Raw genomic sequence first — 6,305 nt, 5'->3', positions numbered from 1 at the left:
ATGGCGGAAGGTTGAAAAGAAGAAATGGAGGAAAGTTTAACTTTTCTCAGCATCTTTTAGTTGATTATTATGTATGAACTTATGATCATCAGTCTTTGACTAGGTGATGGAATGTTTGTAAGCATCTACAATAGGTAATTTTGTTTTCATTAATAAAATTACCACTCTTTCCTTGGAAAAAATAAAATAGAAAGAGAGATATTATATTCTATGGATATTTGTTTTATATTTTGGAGTGTGAGGGGTATCTCTCTCACACATATAGTAATAATAAATAAGTTATATATATATATATATATAGAGAGAGAGAGAGAGAGAGAGAGATATTATATTTTATGGATATAAGTTTTATATTTGGAGTATAAGGGGGCATGTATTAACATTTTTATCTAGAGAATGTGAATCATAAATAAAATATTTCAATGTCAACTATGTATATATTATATAAAACAAGTGAAAAGTGAAAATATTTTATTAGTGTGTTGCTCAAAACTAGCATAGCATAGATCGATCTAACTCGAGATCTACCAAGAGTAGAGAGGAATCAAATCTCTTCAGGTGAAAACCTTTCCTCAAGTTTCACACTCAAAAAGAAATTTGCATCTTGAGAGATTTGATCCCTCTCTGTCCTTGGTAGATCTAAAATTAGATTGATATATGCTGGTATCATTTCACATCAATAAAAACTTGATAAGTCTAGCAACAACTTGCACATCTTTATTATACCTGCCACACGCATGGTATAACACATTCAGTTTTGCCTTTCACTGGGTATCAGTTTGTCTTTGACCAAAAATTTATAACATTTATCCATAGTTTAATATTAGGAATTCAATATTCATTATTTTTTATTATTAATTAAATTTATTTATTTGTAAGGTGATTAGTTAAAGTCTTACTATGAGTTCTTTAGTAACTTCCATTTTTACTAATTTTTTATTTTTAGTTTTATTTCCATTTTATTTAATTTTTTTATTTTTGAATTTTGACTTTTCTATTATTTCTATTTTCATGAATTATAATTTTTTCACAATATTTTCAATTTAAGGTGACTTAATATATATATATATATATATATATATATATGACACATACATATTTAATAGATATATATATTAAAGTGTATATATGTTAATATAATCTATATTAGTTAATCATGTTTCTTAGTTTTTAGTGATGATATTCAATAATACAATATTTTATTAGTTGTTTTATTTTTGTAATGAAATTTTTATGTCTATTATTTTTAGTTTAATTAAATTATATTTAAGCTAAGGAGCATGTACTAGTTAATATGTAGCCTTTGTTTATTCTTATCATTAAGAGCCAGTAAAAGTTGCTAGTTATTTTTGTTAATCTAGTCCAACTCTTTGCAGTGCTAAAATTGATTAGACTACATAAATCATAGGGATTTGCCTAAATTAAAATAATTTAATTTTTTTAATTTGAAATGTAAAACAAAACCATCAAACTGCGAATAGATAACTTACCTAGAGGAATCCCAAATTTATATCCAATAACCAAAAAATTAATGAAAAAATAGGTTAAAAACACACCCAAATTGGAATTATAGATGCCATTTTTCCTGCAAATAAAAATCTAAAGATAACATGTTCAAACATAATATATAAGAACCCATGAAGCATTCATGAACTTAAAATTTTGACGTCCTTACCATATTGAAGTGGAAAGTAAAGAAGCCTCTTGACACATGCCCTTTCACATGTGTATGCATTGAGTTTATATAATTTACCAAGGTGGAAAGTGAAGAGAGTTTATATAATTTACCAAAGTGGAAAGTGAAGAAGTAGTATCCATTGCTTTTATATATCTAATTGCCTATTCCCCATGGGTTTGGCCATGCCCAAAGTAAATATTTCATTTAAAATGCGGATAAAAAAACAAAAAGTCTGTTTTTTTGTTTTAATATCTAGGAAATTAAGGTAAGGCACATTCTTCATCTATATAATATAGCGTTACTAGGAAGCTCTAATTTTGGCTTTTGCTTGAGGCCGAAGACAAAGTGACTGTGAACAGGGATTCCAGAGGGTCACAGTGTTTAAGCTGTGTTTGTTCAACACGTAGATTCTGTGCAGCTGACGAATCTGTCACTGTCTTCTCGCCTTCAAAGGTTTGGTGGGCACTCACTGTCTTTATATCTGCACATATTCAGGACATCTTGACCGCAGATTTGTTTTATTCTGTTGTGAATCCCTTGTAAATTCTGCGCTTTGATTTTTATTATACTTCCATGCAGAGTTGAGGTTGTGAAGGAAAGATCATCCATGCAGAGTTGAGGTTGTGAAGGAAGGATCAAAGGTTTTCATTGTGTGTATAAATGGTTCACCACCACCACCACCACCATGAAGAGGTGAGTCCCTTTGACGAGGCGCTGATGTTCTGCCTTTGCTGTCCATGTTATTTGGTGAGCTCTGTATTCCGAGGCGTTGGGCGAAGCTTCTATGTTCTCTGCTACCCTTTTCTACAGTGCTTTGGCCTTCATCACCATCACCATCACCATCATTGAGGTTGAAAACCCCTTGATTTCACTGGCTACCCAATTTAGGATGGCACCATCTTTGCGGTTTTGGCAATTTTCTTTTCTAAGATTTTTTTAACATCTTGCCAGATCAAGAACATTGCAGAACTAGTTGAAGTCGAGATTGATATTTTGAATAGTGGTGAATAAGCCATGTTTAGGGCATATAATTGACTAGAACTGTTCAGAACTAGTACAGATTGTTTTTCTAAATGGTTGTGAATAAAACCCAGAGAAGATATGGTTGGCTATCCTTTTTGTCGGGCTTTCCGTTCCTTGTGGATCTAAATGAGGTGGTATCAGTGATGGTAAAGAATTGCATTGAACATACTCAAATCTCATTCATTGCATTGTATAGAGAGAAGCAAAGTGCTCAGCAACCCCATTAGGGCATCTTAAACCTGGTGCTCAGTAACCCCATCAGAGCATCATAAATCTGGAGCTCAGGAACCCCATCAGAGCATCTTAAGTCTGGTGCTCAGCAACCCCATTAGGGCATCTTAATTCTGGCGCATGTAATATTAAAGAAATGAAATAAAGGGCTAACTTATTGATCCTCCTAATAATTGTCCTAATGTTCGAAAGCAAAAACATGAAAAGTCCTATTTTATTAAACAACAACAGCATGGATTTATCTTAACCTCAGCTCTGTTTTATGGATCCATCTTAATATTAACACTGTTTAATGATAAAAAAACAATGAGATATACAGTATCGATTTTTTATCTTTCTTGAACCAGGGTTAAGATTAATGTTAAATACATCTTATATACATCAATTGACAGCATTGGAAAACAAATTACATTTCAAGCTCAGTGGAAAAACAATAAATAGTAAAACAGCATCCGAAGCTTCAGGATTATGGCATGTAATGATCAAATAGTTGTAAAAAATGATGATGCCTCGGTTGAGAGTGTTCTTAAGTATTGCTCCATGTATCATTTGCAAATCTATGTTTGTTTCTTTGACATGAAAAGAAATAGACTCTTCTCTAGGAAATTATAAGATTCTCTTCTGACTAGTGTTATCGCTTGATATAATATACCTCAATACTTCACCCTGTCAACTCTGTTGCCAGAAATTCAATTTATATGTCACAAGCAAGAAGATTTCATGGCGTGTGTTTTTCTATGCAGCAAATTCTCTGCTGACTAGTGTCATCTCTTGATATCATATACCTCAATAATTCATCCTGTCAAATTTGTTGCTAGAAATTCAATATACCTGTTACAAGCAAGAAGATTTCATGGCATGCATTTTTCTATAAAGCAGATTTGCTGCTCACTAGTGTCATCTCTTGATATAATATACCTCGCTACTTCGCCCTGTCAACTCTGCTGCCAGAAAATTAATGTACATGTCACAAGCAAGAAGATTTCATAACATGTATTTGTAGATGGGAAAAATTCAAAAGACCCTATGGAAATTTACGACTAGCACCTAAAACCTGAATGCTCAAGGGGTATTTGATGATCAGCCATCCAATTAATGTTTGCACTCGAGAGGAGAACAATATCCAGGACAACTTGGCATTGAAGTGTAAGTAAATAAGAAAGGAGGATCATTATTAATTTATTAGGCACCCTATTCTCAGTAATGAGAAATATGCTCTGCACCTCCATGATATCAATCGGTTTTCCATCCTTGCTCTATTGGCTTATACTGGCCCTTTCTTGCTTAATTCATGAATAAAATCAGCAGGATTGTTGGGAATTTATTGTGTGTAGAAGGAGGAATCTGAACGTTCTGGTAGAGTTTCCTATGCCTTCTAGCTTTGGCTTGGGTTTTAACTATATTTTGTAATTTTTTGCTGGGAGAGTTTCCTGATTAGGGAAAATTCTAGGTGGTCAATATCCATTTATATGTTTTTATATTTGATTCTACATTTGTATAGCTTTTGTTTGTTTATAGAGAATTTTTTTCTTTTTCCAAATAAAAATTCATGGCATCAAATGGACAGTGTACGTTACCAGCGTTACAGAAAGTACAGTATACGGTTCCAAATGGACAGTATATGTTACCAGCATTACAGAAAGTAGTTTACAAGGGGAAAAAATATAAGACCAGATGAGTTTAGTGCATAGTGTTTCCTGTCATGCATAAAGCAGACAAAGGTAGAGAGTGCAACTTGCAGAATCTGGTTTTCAGTCTTTGTTGTATAACAAATTTGGCCCTTGGGAACCAACCAAATAAGTAATTAATACGCTCATCTTTGCAACACACGTGGAAATTAAATATAGCAGCCAAGGTTTACTTGTGGATTCCAGCAAACATGAAAGGCCTTTTAGGACCCTAAAGGGCCTTCAAAAAGTCTTTCAGACATACCATTCCAGAGGTCAATACCAGAAACATGAACAGGATCATATGTTGATCCTTAAATTTTAGAATTTGGCTAAATTTCAGGTGTTCTTGTGTTATGTATAGTTGGCGAATTTTAATCAACTAAATAAGCTACGACTTTAGTTTCAACACAAATGTCTTTGTAAATTGCAGACTACACTCTGTCGTGAGGTCTCCCTTTCGCCTTTCCAAGAACTTCAACTTCTTCACTTCTCCTCGGTTGCATCTTAGACCATAATGGTTTTTATGATATTCAGGTTGTGAATTTAGAATGCAAATGCATGGCTTTTTGAATCTAACCTATTGGCTCAAGAGAAATGCATAAAGACCTCTGATTGAAAACCTATGCAGTCTGAAGGTCACAGTATCACTTTACCTATGCAGTCTGACAGAAGGTCACATTATTACTTTATCTATAATGAAATAAAAATAGCCTATGTAGTCTATGTTCCCTTACCCTCCATGCTTTTTCAGAATGAGGCAATTGTATGTCGGAACGAGGCTTTGTGCATCTCAGTTAGTTAGTGTTCCAAAATGATTGCTTCTTATGAGACACATTCCGTATGTTTCCTCCTTGGTTAGTATTCTTTCAAAATATTGGGTTTATAGCACCTTCATTTAGAGTAAGTTAAATAAATGAAAGGATATGTTTCCTGTGTCTTTATGCAAGATAAAAGTGAATACATGAATATAGAAAAATATTACATACAATGCAAATGTCAATCTGTTTGCTATCTGGAAGAATGTTAGGCAATCTTATCATTGTTTTGTTTAAAACTTATAGAACTTATAAGCCAATTAATTAAAGATAATATTGTTTAAAACAGAAAATGGATGTTAAATATTGTAGAACTTCACTTTATCAAAAGTGAAAGTTCATAATTAACGAAACCAAGTACAATAAGTGTTTTAAGTGACTTTTTAAAGCAAATTTAATAAAAAATCTATGGAAACTGTAATTTTAACCAAAAATGGGACAAAAGAAGATCTTAAGGGACTCCGATTAGATTAGGTTATAATTGCAAGTCGGGAGAATAAGTATTCACCACAACTTTCCATAGCACTGTAAAGTTTAAAACTATTTTCATGGGAATCTATATAGTGATGGCTATAGGAAGCATTTTATGCAATTTTGAAGGGATACATGGTTAATATGCTCAAAATATGGGGATTTTACCAGTAATTGCGGAAACTATGGAAGTAAGAGAGGGCTTAGCACTAGGGAAGAAATTTATAAATTATTGTGGATATTTTACAGGTCAACTCATCGCAACATTTATGAATATGTTACTATAACTAACAATTGCACCATATGTTGCAAAGGAAACGTCATAAAGCTATATCATATGGAATAATAACATAGATGAAAAAAATGTGATATGTTATGTGATCTAGATGTTGTCTAGTTTGGACTTGTTTCCTTTGC

General features: G+C 32.7%; 1 long non-coding RNA gene across 1 annotated transcript; it reads left to right on the top strand.

Annotated features, from left to right (window-relative positions):
- Positions 1-1,909: 1,909 nt before the first annotated feature.
- LOC149206876 (uncharacterized) lies at positions 1,910-2,790 on the top strand. The gene is made up of 2 exons (XR_016251967.1): positions 1,910-2,131; positions 2,258-2,790. It is a non-coding gene; the product is annotated as an uncharacterized LOC149206876 (long non-coding RNA).
- The last annotated feature ends 3,515 nt before the right edge of the window (positions 2,791-6,305 follow it).

This window comes from Pinus tabuliformis, chromosome 1_2 (assembly GCF_031772625.1).
Source record: "Pinus tabuliformis cultivar Carrire ecotype Pingquan chromosome 1_2, CPIR1, whole genome shotgun sequence".
In the NCBI taxonomy this organism is placed as follows: domain Eukaryota; kingdom Viridiplantae; phylum Streptophyta; class Pinopsida; order Pinales; family Pinaceae; genus Pinus; species Pinus tabuliformis.
The sequence above is the reverse complement of the archived record's forward strand: the minus strand, read 5'-3'. Positions and strand labels throughout refer to the sequence as shown.